Below are 19024 nucleotides of genomic sequence, written 5' to 3'. Positions count from 1 at the left end.
AGCTTAAATGATGGATACCAAACGACCTCTAATATCAAATCAAAAATAGTTAATTTTGGTTAAACAGTTCATCGGAGTTCATCCTAATTTGTACAAGATTTTGCAAAAGAAATCCTAAACCTAGGTTAAGCTAGCCCGGGATTTACACAACTATCACCTGGGCTTGGGGACGGCGACCGGCGGCTGTCGATTCACTCATCATCCTCCTCGATGTCCTCGCCGGAGAGGTCCGACTTGTCGTCAGAGTAGTCGGCGATGATGAAGCCACGCCTTCGCCCTCTCATGTCCCGCTCCTCCAACCCTAACCCGCCCCCGCGCGGCGGCGCCGCGCCGCCGCCGGGGTGCCCACCTCCGCCCATCCACTCAAGCCCCCCCTCCCCGGCGTTCTCCTCTCCGCCGCCGCTGCCGGGAGCGCCGCCAGGCAAAGCCTGGTCGGTGTGGTGGCGGCGGCGGCCATCCTCCTGGCGCCGGGTTGCGGCGACGACGGCGCTCGTTGTCGTCTCCCGCGGCGTTGGTGCAGCGAAGGGACAGCGGCCCCGGCGGATCCGGGGATCGCAAGATGCAGCGACGCCTCCTTCCAATCTGATCAGGTCCCCATGGGGATCGGGCGGAGGGGATGGGCGAGCTCCTACGGGCAGCGGCGTGCGGGCTTCGTTTGTGTCCCTTCCGCTTCACGAGGGCGCCTGGAGTTTCTACTCTAGGCATGGCGGTGGTGGTCTTCTCTTCCGCCGGAGGAGATCGGCTAGTTGTGTGGCTAGCCGTGGCGGATCCCGCGATTTGTCGCCTAGCTCCCGTTGGCGAGGCGCAGCTGCCGGTGAAAGCCGGCCCGGACTTTGGTCATGGCGGATGATGGCGGCGTGCTTCATCGTTACCTTGTCGAAGGCATTGTCTCTGCAGCCTGCGTTCTTCGCCTGAGCTGCTCCGGGGGAAATCCTAGACCCGGGTCTCCCGGATCGGACGATTGCAGCGTGCAACGCCGTTCTCCCTGTTGGGGGCATCGTTTTTGGAGCAGACAACGGATGGCGGTGGTGCTGAGGTGGAGCGGTGTGCTTTCGCTGTGTCGGCGTCATCGAGTCGCCGCGGCATGGTGCAGTGGTGTCTCGGGACGGATGCAGTGTGATGGACTCGCGCAGGATGGTGGAGTCGTCTGGCGCCGTGGCGGCATCGATGGCAGGCCTAGCATGGTCAATGCGATGATCTCTCTTGTTGATGGAGTCGAGGAAGACGACAGTAGCAACTTCTATGGTGTAGGCGTGGCGTATGCTGTGAGTCTGCTTGACTGGATGTGCTTCTCATCTGCTATTGGGCGGCCTGGGAAGGCATTTGGTTTTTGGTTGATGTGAGTTGGTGAATTGTCACCCCCTTCATCCCTCTGTAGGTTTAGCGAGGTGGTTTCGAGTTTGATCTTTTGTATTGCTCTTGTAAAGGTGTTGTGAATAATCTAATAAAAAAAGCCATGTGCATCCTTTGGATGCAGAAGCTGGGCGATATTTCCCCCATTTCGAAAAAAATGTCCCGCTCCTCCTCCTCGGCGGTGTCCCGGGCCTCCTTGGCCTTCTCCCACACGTCGGTGATGATGGTGGTGAGGGAGTTCTGGCGGGCCATGGTGACGTGGCGCGCCTCCCGCGTCGCGTCGTCCTCTTCACCGTCGTCGTCCGAGACCAGCTCGATCGGCGGGAGCGGAGGAACGGCCCGCGTCGCCGCCGTGGAAGACCCTTCCTCGCCGTCATGCGCACGTCGCAGGAGGAGGCACTTGATCGGAGACGCGCGCCATGGACTCGGCGGCCCTCTCTAGCGCTCGGTGGCTCGAGGATGACCCGGGGCGATTAGTGCCGCCGCCACACTTGAAATTGGGCGGCACCATGGAGGTAGGTGTTGGAGGTGTTGGGTTGGAGGTGGCCAACCACGGTGATTTGGCTTTGGTGGGCGGAGCCGGCGAGGATAGGTGTGGTAGTGGCGGCGGCGGGCAGAGTGGGGGAGGAAATGGATGGGCTTTTCTGCGTCGCTCTCCCCACTCCCTCTCTTATAGCGCTTTGACGGGCCACGATGGGGCATTGCTGCATCGTGTTGTGCTATGCGGGACGAAATGCGGTGTCTGTTCGGGCCGTTTTTTTGGGCTGAAATAGGGAAAAAAGCAATGCAGCACGGGATGCCATATATTAAACCGGGAAAAAGGCGATGAAACATGGATCTTAAACGTGGATCGTTCGATTTTTCTAGGGAGACCAAATATTTATTCCTTCATACAACGTTAGCCAACGATTTGAACCTATTCAACAGGTTCAACTGTTCAAGTACTACTTGGAATTGGAATTGAGTGGACACCTTGGATTTAGAAGATGTAGGGTGGTGTGCATGCTAGCTAGTGGAGATGGATGTGAGTTTGCTTTTGTTAGTGAGGAAGTGGTTATGTGTGGAGTGGAAAGATAGTTAATGGTGGCAGTCTTCATTACAGTAGGTAGGCCCCCCAAATGTGCTAATGGAGACCATAGTATAGTAGCATAGTAGCTGGAGAGGTATGTGCGGAGGAGAGGAGTAGAAGGGAAGCAAAGTTGTGGATGGGGAGGTAGGATAGCAACAATGCGTTATGTGAATTTCATGCATGCGTAGACTGTTGTAGAGTTGTAGGAATGGCATGCATGATGACGGACCTTGCGGTGAGCCAAAGGCTGGACGGCCATCTAATCATTCTTACGGTTACGGAATTTAGGTGGCCTGGTTGGTGAATGGCATGATGCACTTGCAAGCTTGCCGGGCGCATGCACATGAACTCCATGCATCCACGGGCGCAGGCCTCCTGCCTCGCCTGGTCTGGTCCTAGTTTACATCAGCAAGCGCCAAGCGGCATGTCGGGATTAGCTGTGATCAGTCGTGTTTTTTGCGCTCTACGTGCAATAAGTATGCTTTCCACATCTCAAAAAGAAAAGTACTATTCTATCCATGATCTGATTGCCGTAGACGCGCATGCGGTTTGCTGTAACCAGTCAGATGTATCATGTGCTAGCTTGATGGGAGAATGGAAAGTGCATGGTAATTACCTAGCACTACTGATATTACTACCTCTGTCCCAAGGATTCCAAGACAAACTTTGATCATAAAAATTGAGCAACAAAATCTTGGTTGTATTATATGTAATTAGTATCATTGGATTCGTATTGAAAAGCATTTTCTAATGATGTTAATTTCATACAAACAATCTTTATATATTTAAAGTAATACTTAGTTAAACGAAAAACACGTAAAACGAGAACGCCTTATTCCTTGACGCCTTATTCCTTGAATCGGAGGAAGTACTTAGTACTGCCTCCCTTTGTTTAAATGAATAAATCTTTTTTCTAAAAAGTCAAGTTTAGTAAACTTTGATAAAAAAAACTTTAGGAAAAGCTAACAACGATAATAATGTACCCCCTCCGGTCTCTTTTAATTGACTCGAATTTGGTACAACTTTATACTAAATTTGAGTCAATTAAAAAGAACCGGAGGAAGTAGATATTATGTAAAAACATATTTCATGGTGCATCAAGTGACATTGATTTTGTATTGTACGTGGTAATGTTTCTTTCTGAAAACTTTGTCAAAGTTTACAGAATTTACTTTTTTCTGAAAAATGTAAGTCTTATGCTGTGTGGGAGAGAATGCCAATCTTCTGATCCATCTTTTTGTATGCTGCATTCAGAACGGTAAGCCATGGCACGGTCTGCGCATTACATTTGCTACATGCTTGCACGTAATTTTTCTCTCGAATATAAGCTTTGTCTTACACAAGCTCAACCTCCGGTACTATGGTGTGATAATATTGGTGCTACATAATTTTTTTTATCAAACTTAGTCTTTCACGCCATGAAGAAAATACATTGAGGTGGATTTTCACTTGTTCATGAATGTTGTCTCAGAAACAAATCTAGCGTCGGTTCATCTCCTTCAAAGATCAAGTTGCTGATATATTTATCAAGTCTTTTCGTTATCTTTGTATGATCATTGTAAGTATAATCCCAACCTTTTAGCCAATTGAGATTGAGGGAGTTTGAAACAATACTTAGCTTACACGTATCTGGTGTTGTAAATGGTTGTAACTTGTAACCCTTCTAACCCCCTATATATTGAAAAATCCGGCCAATGTTCATGTAGTGCAACCCCACCAATCTCTTCTCTCACGTACGTTTTCACCTTGGAGGTACCGTATGATGCCTTGAAACCGGTACCATGAGAATTCCAGCGATCCCGCCAAAATTCGCATGGCATAGATTTAGAGACACCCTCCTGCACGACGTGCACATCGAAGCACACACTGGATGCAAGAGGAATTTCCATAAGTAATTACATTACAACAGGTTTACAATAGATCCCACAAGTAACAAATATATTACAACAATGATTCCAACGAGTCTAGAAATAAATATACAATACAAAGATCCGAACCATACAAATAAATATACAATACAAAGATCCAAACCATACAGAAAGCCAAATACACGTCCAAGTATGGACAAGATACAAATTGGACTAAAAGTCCTGAAAATAACCAGTGCCGTCCATGACCCTGACCAGGCCAAGCCGGAAGGGTAACCTTGCTAACATTTTCATCTCATATCTGATAAAAGTCGGGCCATCAGTTGCCAACAAAAGGGGGAGAAGACAGAATAGGACAAAAACAGAGCATAAGTACCAAGGCACGTACCAAGCGAGACTAGAAACGGCTGTGCTCGGCGGGGGAAATTGTTATCTAACTATAAGCAAACCCTAATGCGCCTCAGATCTATCCATGTAGTAATGCAGTAACGGATGCAATATTGGAAGTTAACGTCCGCTAGAACCTGGACGATGTAGTCGAACAGGCGGCGCCGACCTTAGGGCCGTGAAGAAGTCCTCTCCCCGACTGCAAGTACCGCAGAAGTAACACCTAGTATTTTCGCACACATACGTTGCTCAACGACGCTCCCAGCTCCGTTCCAGTGAAGTTGCGGAAGTAGATCTTCTGGACCCGGATCCCAACGACGCTCCCGCGTACCGTGTGGAGTTATTTCCGCACTGCACAGTTCTTCAGAGAACCGCTCAGAATCGGGTACGTGAGAGAGGATTTACCCCAATTAATTGTGTATTCAATTGCTCCCAACTGGGCTCTATATATAGGGGGCAAGGGGGTACTAGGTTATATAAGTGGAGGCACTCGTTGTTACAGTGTAACATGACGAGAGGAACAACTACCTAGATAGAGGGGAACAACAACCTCTAGACGTAGGAAACAACAGTCTTGTTGCGGTCAGAAACCCACCGGCGAGCAGCGACGGGCAACACAGTAGAGCCGGGAGGCTCCCAGGACTGCGGCTGGCCCTGGTCCCTCCGAGCGACGGCCCGCAAAGACTCGGCACGCACGTCCGATGCTGGTGCAAGGGCGTGCCACCTGACCTATACCTGGTCCGGAAGGTGATGGATTGTGCCTCGCTTAGTTTCCTGCATGGCATACACGTAAACATTAAATACGAGCCTCGATCGGCTCTCAGGTTATCCTGTGAATCGGCTGAAGGAGCCGATCCACCCATGATCCGTACGAGGTGTACGATCAGATGGTGGTCCTGCTTGATCAAAATAAAGCTAAAACGACCTACTACGATTTAGGGTTTTCACCACATAATCGGAACATCCTACTCGTGATTGAGCTCCGGCGGCCACGCACGGTGATCGTAAACCGACCCTAGACAAGGCCTAAAAACCAACATAAAGTTGATCCCCGGAACATCCTATCTAGGGCTAGCAAACTACACCCTACGCGCCACTGGATCCTTCAACCCGTTTGTAAGGCCTAACTATGCAGATATTAAACTAATCCTTGAAGAACAATGAGCAATCATAACGGATCGGATCTACTAAATAATGATCAAGCGGGGTGCCGCCCTTACACCTAAGATAGGTGTAAGGGCGGCTAGACGTCTAAGGGTTGCACGGACGAAAGCATATGATACGATGAAGCAATGCTAACCCTAACACATCTATGATAACTACGTTGCTCGCCATCAACAAGGCTTCGAGCACGAGCAACGCATGAACATCGAATAACGTGTATCGCCTAGATCGCAAGATGCGATCTAGGCAGCATGATGCTTACCCGGAAGAAACCCTCGAGACAAGGGAGTTGGCGATGCACCTAGATTGGTTTGTGGTGAACGTGATTGTTGTTTATTTCATAAACCCTAGATACATATTTATAGTCCGTAGACTTTCTAACGTGGGAATAATCCCAACTGGGCACGAGCCAAACTCTATCTAACCGACACGTATCCTACTATGTTACAGATACACGGGCAAACTAGCCCAAATTTTGCATATAATGCCGATTCATGTATTCCTTCCATGTATATTCTTCAAGCCCATCTCCAATCGCGGCCCACCTCTGATCCGGTCAAATTCTCGGTGATAACACATGCCCCCTGGTTTTGGAAATGACAATTCCAAAATCACTCGCTTTTTCTTCGTCGGGTCATGTCGTGGCAGAGCAGAACCGTCGCAGTATCCTTCATCATGATGCCTTGCCTCCTCCACTTCCGCGTGACCTGGCAATTTTTTTTTTGTTGGGCACCACTTCCTCGGAAACTGCCGTGGCATTGAATCTCCACTATATCCCCTTTTAATTAACCGTTCCAAACAGTTTGCTTCTTCATCCCCTTCGCATTAGCACTCCAAAAGCCCTCCTGCGCCACCATGTCTTCTTCCTCCTCTGCCTCGTCGGGTCTTTCCATCCAGTCCTCCTCCTCCCGCGAGCCGACGCCGGAGTGGGACCCGGAGGAGGCCCACGAGGCCAACATCTGCCGCGCCATAGAAGACGGGGACGAGTCCGATCACGACTTCTCCGTCCGGGTCCGAGGACGACAAGTCCTCGACCGACGGGGAAAGTGACCTCCGCTTCCTTGCCGATGGGGAAACGGAAGAGGAGAGCGATGACGATCGCTTCTCCTGGGACGACTTCACCTCCTCTGAGGAGGAGGAAGAGGAGGAGGAGGAGGACGACACCTCCTCCGATGAACCGCCGGCCAAGCACTTCTGCCCCTGGCCGGGGAACCTCAGCGACTTCGACAGCGACGACGATGACGCTGACGAGGAAGACGAGGACAACGAGGGCCCTGCCGGCGGCCGCCGGCAGCTAGCCGACGACGAGCCCGCCGGGAGTAGCGCCGACGGCGGCGACGACGGCGACGACGAGGGCAGCGACGGCCCGTAGATAGGACCCTTAGCATAGGATCAGTAGTAGTAGATGGGGCAATGTATCCCCTAGTACTTTCTTTTGAGAGCAATCAGCTCTTTATGTAAGAAATCCCGTTTATCAATGAAGAATTTCCCCCAATTTGATTTTGCCGATTTCCTTTATGCTAATTTAGCCGATTTCCCCTCACACTGACTTTGCCGATTGTCCACTTAGCCAATGCTCAATGAGCCGATGGCAACGCATCGGTCCTTCACAATCTATCCTTCAACTCTTCGACTGATGTCTTTGAGATCTGGTGGATAATGTGGAAGACCCTTGCCTTAAATTCCTCCCACCAGCTCCAGTGATCCTCTTCTGCAAGAACTCACCATCTTTGAAGAAGGTTGCGACGCAGGGCCAGCCAATGACACTCCAATCGGCTTCTAAAAACAGAGCATCTACCAGGTGATACGCCTCCGACGTATCGATAATTTCTTATGTTCCATGCCATATTATTGATGATACCTACATGTTTTATGCACACTTTATGTCATATTCGTGCATTTTCTGGAACTAACCTATTAACAAGATGCCGAAGTGCCGATTCTTGTTTTCTGCTCGTTTTTGGTTTCGGAAATCCTAGTAACGAAATATTCTCGGAATTGGACGAAATCAAGACCCAGGGTCCTATTTTGCCACGAACCTTCCAGAAGACCGAAAGGGATACGAAGTGGGGCGACGAGGCGCCGCCACCATAGGGCCGTGCGGCCAGAGAGGGGCCCGCGCCGCCCTATGGTGTGGGACCCTCGTCAGCCCTCCGACTCTGCCCTTCCGCCTACTTAAAGCCTCCGTCGCGAAACCCCTGATGCAAAAAACCACGATACGGAAAACCTTCCAGAGACGCCGCCGCCGCCAATCCCATCTCGGGGGATTCTGGAGATCTCCTCCTGCACCCTGCCGGAGAGGGGATTCATCTCCCGGAGGACTCTACACCGCCATGGTCGCCTCCGGAGTGATGAGTGAGTAGTTCACCCCTGGACTATGGGTCCATAGCAGTAGCTAGATGGTTGTCTTCTCCTCATTGTGCTTCATTGTTGGATCTTGTGAGCTGCCTAACATGATCAAGATCATCTATCCGTAATACTCTATGTTGTGTTTGTCGGGATCCGATGGATAGAGAATACCATGTTATGTTAATTATCAAGTTATTGCATATGTGTTGTTTATGATCTTGCATGCTCTCCGTTATTAGTAGAGGCTGCGGCCAAGTTTTTGCTCTTAACTCCAAGAGGGAGTATTTATGCTCGATAGTGGGTTCATGCCTGCATTGACACCTGGGACGATGACGAGAAAGTTCTAAGGTTGTGTTGTGCTCGTTGTCACTAGGGATAAAACATTGGCGCTATGTCCGAGGATGTAGTTGTTTATTACATTACGCACCATACTTAATGCAATTGTCTCGTTGCTTTGCAACTTAATACCTGGAGGGGGTTCGGACGATAACTCGAAGGTGGACTTTTTAGGCATAGATGCAGTTGGATGGCGGTCTATGTACTTTGTCGTAATGCCCAATTAAATCTCACTATACTTATCATGACATGTATGTGCATTGTTATGCTCTCTCTATTTGTCAATTGCCCGATCGTAATTTGTTCACCCAACATGCTTTTATCTTATGGGAGAGACACCTCTAGTGAACTGTGGACCCCGGTCCATTCTTTAATACTCGAAATACAAATCTCTGCAATACTTGTTTTACTCGTTTTCTCTGCAAACAATCATCTTCCACACAATACGGTTAATCCTTTGTTACAGACAAGCCGGTGAGATTGACAACCTCACTCGTTTCGTTGGGGCAAAGTACTTTGGTTGTGTTGTGCAGGTTCCACGTTGGCGCCGGAATCTCCGGTGTTGCGCCGCACTACATCCCGCCGCCATCAACCTTCAACGTGCTTCTTGGCTCCTCCTGGTTCGATAAACCTTGGTTTCTTTCTGAGGGAAAACTTGCTGCTGTGCGCATCATACCTTTCTCTTGGGGTTCCTAACGAACGTGTGAGTTACACGCCATCAAGCTCTTTTTCTGGCGCCGTTGCCGGGGAGATCAAGACACGCTGCAAGGGGAGTCTCCACTTCTCAATCTCTTTACTTTATTTTTGTCTTGCTTTATTTTATTTACTACTTTGTTTGCTGCATTATATCAAAACACAAAAAAATTAGTTGCTAGCTTTACTTTATTTACTGTCTTGTTTGTTATATCGAAAACACAAAAAAATTAGTTTACTTGCATTTACTTTATCTAGTTTGCTTTATTTACTACTGCTAAAATGGCTACCCCTGAAAATACTAAGTTGTGTGACTTCACTAGCACAAATAATAATGATTTCCTATGCACACCTATTGCTCCACCTGCTACTACAGCTGAATTCTTTGAAATTAAACCTCGCTTTACTCGAATCTTGTCATGAGAGAGCAATTTTCTGGTGTTAGTTCCGATGATGCTGCTGCCCATCTCAATAATTTTGTTGAACTATGTGAAATGCAAAAGTATAAAGATGTAGATGGTGACATTATAAAATTAAAATTGTTTCCTTTCTCATTAAGAGGAAGAGCTAAAGATTGGTTGCTATCTCTGCCTAAGAATAGTATTGATTCCTGGACTAAATGCAAGGATGCTTTTATTGGTAGATATTATCCCCCTGCTAAAATTATATCTTTGAGGACTAGCATAATGAATTTTAAACAATTGGATAATGAACATGTTGCTCAAGCTTGGGAAAGAATGAAATCTTTGGTTAAAAATTGCCCAACCCATGGACCGACTACTTGGATGATCATCCAAACCTTCTATGCAGGACTAAATTTTTCTTCGCGGAATTTATTGGATTCAGCTGCTGGAGGTACCTTTATGTCCATCACTCTTGGTGAAGCAACAAAGCTCCTTGATAATATGATGGTTAATTACTCGAATGGCACACGGAAAGAGCTCCACAAGGTAAGAAGGTAAATTCCGTTGAAGAATCCTCTTCCTTGAATGATAAGGTTGATGCTATTATGTCTATGCTTGTGAATGATAGGACTAATGTTGATCCTAATAATGTTCCGTTAGCTTCATTGGTTGCCCAAGAAGAACATGTTGATGTAAACTTCATTAAAAATAATAATTTCAACAACAATGCTTATCGGAACAATTCTAGTAATAACTATAGGCCATATCCTTATAATAATGTTAACGGTTATGCTAATTCTTATGGGAATTCTTACAACAATAATAGGAATACACCCCCTGGACTTGAAGCTATGCTTAAAGAATTTATTAGTACACAAACTGCCTTTAACAAATCTGTTGAGGAAAAGCTCAATAAAATTGATATTCTCGCTTCTAAGGTTGATAGTCTTGCTTCTGATGTTGATCTTTTGAAATCGAAAGTTATGCCTAATAGGGATATTGAAAATAAAATTGTTACTACAGCAAATGCCATCCAAGTTAGAATTAATGAGAATATAAGATTAATGGCTGAAATGCGTGCTAGGTGGGATAGAGAAGAAAATGAAAAACTAGCTAAAGAGAAAAATGTAGCTAAAGTTTGGACTATTACCACCACTAGCAATGCTAATGATTCACATGTTGCTGCACCTCCTACTATCAATAATAAAATAATTGGTGTTGGCAATGCTTCTACTCCTAGTGCAAAGCGCGCAAAATTACTCGAAATCGCTAAAGCTGCTGAAACTGCTCGTGATAAAACTGCTGAAATTTTTTCCAACCTTGGGGATGATAATCCCATTGCTTTAAATTGTAATGATTTAGATTTTGATGATTGCCACATCTCTGAAGTTATAAAGTTCTTACAAAAACTTGCTAAGAGTCCTAATGCTAGCGCTATAAACTTGGCTTTCACAAAACATATTACAAATGCTCTCATAAAAGCTAGAGAAGAGAAACTAAAACTTGAAACTTCTATTCCTAGAAAGCTAGAGGATGGTTGGGAGCCCATCATTAAAATGAGAGTCAAATATTTTGATTGTAATGCTTTATGTGATCTTGGTGCAAGTATTTCGTTATGCCTAAGAAAGTCTATGATATGCTTGACTTGCCACCATTGAAAAACTGTTATCCGGATGTTAATCTCGCCGATAATGCTAAAAAGAAACCTTTGGGGAGAGTTGATAATGTTCATATTATGGTTAACAATAACCTTGTCCCCGTTGATTTTGTTGTCTTGGATATTGAATGCAATGCATCTTGCCCCATTATATTGGGAAGACCTTTTCTTCGAACCGTTGGTGCTACTATTGATATGAAGGAAGGTAATATTAAATATCAATTTCCTCTCAAGAAAGGTATGGAACACTTCCCTAGAAAGAGAATGAAGTTACCTTATGATTCTATTATTAGAACAAATTATGATGTTGATGCTTCATCTCTTGATGTTACTTGAGTTACACTTTCTGCGCCTAGCCGAAAGGCGTTAAAGAAAAGCGCTTATGGGAGACAACCCATGTTTTTACTACAGTATTTTTGTTTTATATTTGAGTCTTGGAAGTTGTTTACTACTGTAGCAACCTCTCCTTATCTTAGTTTTATGTTTTGTTGTGCCAAGTAAAGTCTTTGATAGTAAAGTAAGTACTAGATTTGGATTACTGCGCAGTTCCAGATTTCTTTGCTGTCACGAATCTGGGTCTACCTCCCTGTAGGTAGCTCAGAAAATTAAGCCAATTTACGTGCATGATCCTCAGATACGTACTCAACTTTCATTCAATTTGGGCATTTCCATTTGAGCAAGTCTGGTGGCCTAATAAAATCCATCTTTACGGACTGTTCTGTTTTGACGGATTCTGCCTTTTATTTCGCATTGCCTCTTTTGCTATGTTGGATGAATTTCTTTGATCCATTAATGTCCAGTAGCTTTATGCAATGTCCAGAAGTGTTAAGAATGATTGTGTCACCTCTGAACATGTTAATTTTTATTGTGCACTAACCCTCTAATGAGTTGTTTCGAGTTTGGTGTGGAGGAAGTTTTCAAGGATCAAGAGAGGAGTATGATGCAATATGATCAAGGAGAGTGAAAGCTCTAAGCTTGGGGATGCCCCGGTGGTTCACCCCTGCATATTCTAAGAAGACTCAAGCGTCTAAGCTTGGGGATGCCCAAGTCATCCCCTTCTTCATCGATAACATTATCAGGTTCCTCCCCTGAAACTATATTTTTATTCCGTCACATCTTATGCACTTTGCTTGGAGCGTCGGTTTGTTTTTGTTTTTGTTTTGTTTGAATAAAATGGATCCTAGCATTCACTTTATGGGAGAGAGACACGCTCCGCTGTAGCATATGGACAAGTATGTCCTTAGGCTCTACTCATAGTATTCATGGCGAAGTTTCTTCTTCGTTAAATTGTTATATGGTTGGAATTGGAAAATACTACATGTAGTAACTCTAAAATGTCTTGGATAATTTGATACTTGGCAATTGTTGTGCTCATGTTTAAGCTCTTGCATCATATACTTTGCACCCATTAATGAAGAAACACTTAGAGCTTGCTAATTTGGTTTGCATATTTGGTTTCTCTAGAGTCTAGATAACATCTAGTATTGAGTCTTGAACAACAAGGAAGACGGTGTAGAGTCTTATAATGTTTACAATATGTCTTTTATGTGAGTTTTGCTGCACTCGTTCATCCTTGTGTTTGTTTTAAATAACCTTGCTAGCCTAAACCTTGTATCGAGAGGGAATACTTCTCATGCATCCAAAATCCTTGAGCCAACCACTATGCCATTTGTGTCCACCATACCTACCTACTACATGGTATTTATCCGCCATTCCAAAGTAAATTGCTTGAGTGCTACCTTTAAAATTCCATCATTCACCTTTGCAATATATAGCTCATGGGACAAATAGTTTAAAAACTATTGTGGTATTGAATATGTACTTATGCACTTTATCTCTTATTAAGTTGCTTGTTGTGCGATAACTATGTTTCTGGGGACGCCATCAACTATTCTTTGTTGAATATCATGTGAGTTGCTATGCATGTCCGTCTTGTCTGTAGTAAGAGAGATCTACCACCTTAATGGTTGGAGCATGCATATTGTTAGAGAAGAACATTGGGCCGCTAACTAAAGCCATGATTCATGGTGGAAGTTTCAGTTTTGGACATATATCCTCAATCTCATATGAGAATAATAATTGTTGCCACATGCTTATGCATTAAAGAGGAGTCCATTATCCGTTGTCCATGTTGTCCCGGTATGGATGTCTAAGTTGAGAATAATCAAAAGCGAGAAATCCAAAATGCGAGCTTTCTCCTTAGACCTTTGTACGGGCGGCATGGAGGTACCCCATTGTGACACTTGGTTAAAACATGTGCATTGCAAAGATCCAGGTAGTCCAAGCTAGTTAGGACAAGGTGCGGGCACTATTAGTATACTATGCATGAGACTTGCAACTTGTAAGATATAATTTACATAACTCATATGCTTTATTACTACCGTTGACAAAATTGTTTCATGTTTTCAAAATAAAAGCTCTAGCACAAATATAGCAATCAATGCTTTCCTCTTTGAAGGACCATTCTTTTTACTTTTATGTTGAGTCAGTTCACCTATCTCTCTCCACCTCAAGAAGCAAACACTTGTGTGAGCTGTGCATTGATTCCTACATACTTGCATATTGTACTTGTTATATTACTCTATGTTGACAATTATCCATGAGATATACATGTTACAAGTTGAAAGCAACCGCTGAAACTTAATCTTCCGTTGTGTTGCTTCAATACCTTTACTTTGATTTATTGCTTTATGAGTTAACTCTTATGCAAGACTTATTGATGCTTGTCTTGAAGTACTATTCATGAAAAGTCTTTGCTTTATGATTCACTTGTTTACTCATGTCATTACCATTGTTTTGATCGCTGCATTCATTACATATGTTTACAAATAGTATGATCAAGGTTATGATGGCATGTCACTTCAGAAATTATCTTTGTTATCGTTTTACCTGCTCGGGACGAGCAGAACTAAGCTTGGGGATGCTGATACGCCTCCGACGTATAGATAATTTCTTATGTTCCATGCCATATTATTGATGATACCTACATGTTTTATGCACACTTTATGTCATATTCGTGCATTTTCTCGAACTAACCTATTAACAAGATGCCGAAGTGCCGATTCTTGTTTTCTGCTGTTTTTGGTTTCAGAAATCCTAGTAACGAAATATTCTCGGAATTGGACGAAATCAAGACCCGGGGTCCTATTTTGCCACGAACCTTCCGGAAGACCGAAAGGGATACGAAGTGGGGCGACGAGGCGCCGCCACCATAGGGCCGCGCGGCCGGAGGGGGCCCGCGCCGCCCTATGGTGTGGGCCCCTCGTCGGCCCTCCGACTCTGCCCTTCCGCCTACTTAAAGCCTCCGTCGCGAAACCCCGATGCGAAAAACCACGATACGGAAAACCTTCCGGAGACGCCGCCGCCGCCAATCCCATCTCGGGGGATTACGGAGATCTCCTCCGGCACCCTGCCGGAGAGGGGATTCATCTCCGGAGGACTCTACACCGCCATGGTCGCCTCCGGAGTGATGAGTGAGTAGTTCACCCCTGGACTATGGGTCCATAGCGATAGCTAGATGGTTGTATTCTCCTCATTGTGCTTCATTGTTGGATCTTGTGAGCTGCCTAACATGATCAAGATCATCTATCCGTAATACTCTATGTTGTGTTTGTCGGGATCCGATGGATAGAGAATACCATGTTATGTTAATTATCAAGTTATTGCATATGTGTTGTTTATGATCTTGCATGCTCTCCGTTATTAGTAGAGGCTACGGCCAAGTTTTTGCTCTTAACTCCAAGAGGGAGTATTTATGCTCGATAGTGGGTTCATGCCCGCATTGACACTGGGACGGTGACATAAAGTTCTAAGGTTGTGTTGTGCTTGTTGCCACTAGGGATAAAACATTGGCGCTATGTCCGAGGATGTAGTTGTTGATTACATTACGCACCATACTTAATGCAATTGTCTGTTGCTTTGCAACTTAATACTGGAGGGGGTTCGGACGATAACTCTGAAGGTGGACTTTTAGGCATAGATGCGGTTGGATGGCGGTCTATGTACTTTGTCGTAATGCCCAATTAAATCTCACTATACTTATCATGACATGTATGTGCATTGTTATGCTCTCTCTATTTGTCAATTGCCCGACTGTAATTTGTTCACCCAACATGCTTTTATCTTATGGGAGAGACACCTCTAGTGAGCTGTGGACCCCGGTCCATTCTTTAATACTTGAAATACAAATCTGTCGCAATACTTGTTTTCTTGTTTTCTCTCGCAAACAATCATCTTCCACACAATACGGTTAATCCTTTGTTACAGCAAGCCGGTGAGATTGACAACCTCACCTGTTTCGTTGGGGCAAAGTACTTTGGTTGTGTTGTGCGGGTTCCACGTTGGCGCCGGAATCTACGGTGTTGCGCCGCACTACATCCCGCCGCCATCAACCTTCAACGTGCTTCTTGGCTCCTCCTGGTTCGATAAACCTTGGTTTCTTTCTGAGGGAAAACTTGCTGCTGTGCGCATCATACCTTCCTCTTGGGGTTCCCAACGAACGTGTGAGTTACACGCCATCACCAGGTCAGCTGCCCCCCGAGCCTCAGTCAAGGCGAGTAAAGCGGTGAGGACGCACAGATCAGACAAAAGGGCTTTGAACTCAGGCAATTCTGAGAAAACCACCACGCAGAGCCAGCCAAACTTGCCACCATCGATCACCTTTTCTTCCGCTGAAAGCCGATATCGTAGACGAAACACCAACGGCTTAATGAGCAAAAGGCTGCCTTGCATGCCGAGCCGACGCCTCGACGAGTGCTCGCCGAGCCGGCGACCTTGCGCAAGGGGTTGGAAGTCCTCGAAGAGAAGGTTCGGGCACCGAAATCGGCTCATTGCGGCCGAGGAAGCTCTCATTGTTCACTCCCTCAAGGAAGCGAGAAGGCCTCGAAGCTGAGCCGAAGACCGACTTGCACGGACACGCGGCTGGTAGATCCTGTGTAATTTGTACTAGAGTCGATGGTCGTGCATCGGCTTTGTTCCTTAGTTCTAAAGTCGATGTCCGTGCATCGGCTGTACATCATGAGAATTTTTTTTACGGCCGATTTTCTATCGGCCCCAATATTTCACCTGCACATGTATCGCACATGTTCATCCGATTAGGTGCCCCCGAGCCGAATCTGCCGAGTAGCTGCGGATATCGGCTGCGTGGTTAGCCAAGGCACCGTATTTGGACGTCGGCTCCGTTAGGACCAATGTTGACTTCTTCCAGCTCATCGGCCGACGTAAAACCGCTGCCCATTAGATCGACGTTTAACACGGGCAGAACGTATGGTGAGGATAATTTTGGCCGATTGCTGGAATCGGCCTCCATGTTGATTGAATCGCTCAATGAAGGTTTTGCAATGTTCGTCCATAGATCTTTGGGGCCGATCACAAGGATCGGCCTCGCCACGTTTTTCCATAGATTTTGCTCTCGTTACACGGTCAGGCCGGTGGATAAGACCAGCCTAACCCCGTCCTTCGTCACGTCGATGCGCTCGCAGTCGTCCAAATTGATGCCCGAGAGTGGCTCTTGGCCTGTTGTCTCCCAAACGTTCATGCCGGCCGTTGAAATCTCGGCTGAATCATCTGCGTGGACGACCTCTACTTCATCTCCATCCCACTGTATTAAGCATTGGTGCATTGTGGATGGAATGCAACGATTGGCGTGGATCCAATCTCTTCCTAGCGGGACAGCATAGGTGCTCTTCTTTGTCGACAATAAAGAACGTCGTAGGGATGGTTTTCCTTCCTACGGTCGGATCCACGTTCGGAACACCTTGTGCGTCGGATGCTTGGCCGTTGAAATCGCTCGGTGTCACGTTGGTCTTGATCAGATCCGAGCTAGAGCGTCCCAACCGACGTAGCATGGAGTATGGCATAATGTTGACTTGCCGCTCGGTGTCCACCGAGCATCTTGTTGACAGGCTGCCCATTGATATAACCTCGCAAGTACGGGGCCTTCGGATGTACGTAGCTTCTTTCTCGTGGCTTCTCAAAGATAGCCGGCCGTGGGCCGCAGTCAAGTCGTGCCACAGGTGCTTCGTCTAATCCTGGAGCACTAAACTCCGTTGGAAGGATGAACACCATGTTTGTGCCGGCCGATGTCTCATCATCGGCTTTCTTTTGTCGCGGGCGCCACTCTTTCCTTTGTGGCCGACCTTCTTCGTCCGGGGTTCGCTGAATTTTAGCGGCCGGATCAGGCCGCGCCTTCCTCAACGTGTGCAGGTATAACCTTTCGGCTTCCTCCAAACCACGTAGTCGCTGAACCCTACGCTTTTGGGAACGGCTGAGTCCATCAGGGCACCACCTTGGCCGGTGGTACCTATCTTACTCTTCTTCATCATCGTCCTCTAGTTCCTCGAGGTCTTCTACCTGAGAGGACTCAGCGTGCTTGTTCCGAGGCGGGAGAGGCCCTAGACGTTTGAACACGGACACGTTAGCTGCCTCCTTCTTCTTCTGTCTACATTCACGGGCGGTTGCCGATTGTAGGCAATCGGCTCATTCCTGAATCCCGGCGGTGTACGAAGAAGGGACGGTCCAGTGCCTATCCACGTCGTCTTGCTCTCTCGACTTTTCCTTGGCGTGGCGCTCATATCTCTCCTCGTCGCGATCATGCCGACGGTGACTCCTGGCGTCCCTAGCCAGACGATCTCTTTCATCATCGTCGTTGTATCGTCGGCGTTGGTCGTATTGACTCACATATTTGTTGAGGAGGTGATCAGAGAGAGGTCGCTGATATCTCACATTCCTCACTTCTCCTCTCGTGATGTAGCGCTTGCCATCGTGCCGGAGCCGATCGCGTGGAACGGCTTCCTCCGTGTCCTTGCTATGAGAGCAGCTGCCCTCGTCTCCGTCCTTACCGGAGTGGTGCCCGAGGTCCTACCATGTTGATGTTGAACGAGAATCCTGGCTGGCATCCTCCGGGGTAAGTGCACTCCACCATGTTAACGGCGGGGAAGGGGTGTGTGTCGACCTTCATGGCGTCCTGGCTGAAAATTAGACGCCCTTGTTCTATCGCCATTTGGACCTGCTGCCGCCACACCCTGCAGTCGTTGGTGGCATGGGTGAACGTGTTATGCCACTTGCAGTATGGCTTTCCGTTCAGCTCCTGCGCCGTGGGGATCTTGTGGCCTTCGGGTACCTTCAGCTGCTTCTCCTTAAGTAAGAGGTCGAAAATTTGCTCAGCCTTGGTCACATCGAAGTCAAACCCTCTTGGAGCACCTTGTGGCTTAACCCACTTACAGGACACGGGGCTTGCCCCCGAGTCCATTCAGCCACTGCTACCTCTTGATCTCCCGCGGAACCTTCATCTTCATCCGCCTCAACCGGGACCACTGCACGCTTGAATTTATCCCGGTATACATCCGGGTGGCGCTGTTCATATAATGACGGCTACGCACCACGTGCGCCGGTGAAGGGTATTCCGCTTGGGAGGCCACGTCCTTGATCGGTGATGCGAGACCCACCACCGCCAACTCGACTCGCTTCTTTTTCGGTCACACGAGCCGAATAGCATCGGTTCCTAACGGTTCGAAGCGGCTGGATGTATTCGACACTCGTTTCTCCGCGCTTCGTCGTACTTGTGCTAGATCGGCAATGCCGATCTCGGAAGCCTCCGAGTGATACCGCATGTGGAACTTCTCCTCCAAGCTGCTTCCAAGTCCGGATTGAATGCGGTGGCAGCGATGTGTACCACCCGAAAGCCGATCCTGTGAGGGATCGTGCGAAGAACCTCACACGCAGCTCATCGATGCTGAGATCGTGC

This window comes from Lolium rigidum, chromosome 1 (genome assembly GCF_022539505.1).
Source record: "Lolium rigidum isolate FL_2022 chromosome 1, APGP_CSIRO_Lrig_0.1, whole genome shotgun sequence".
Classification (NCBI taxonomy): Eukaryota; Viridiplantae; Streptophyta; class Magnoliopsida; order Poales; family Poaceae; genus Lolium; species Lolium rigidum.
The sequence above is the reverse complement of the archived record's forward strand: the minus strand, read 5'-3'. Positions refer to the sequence as shown.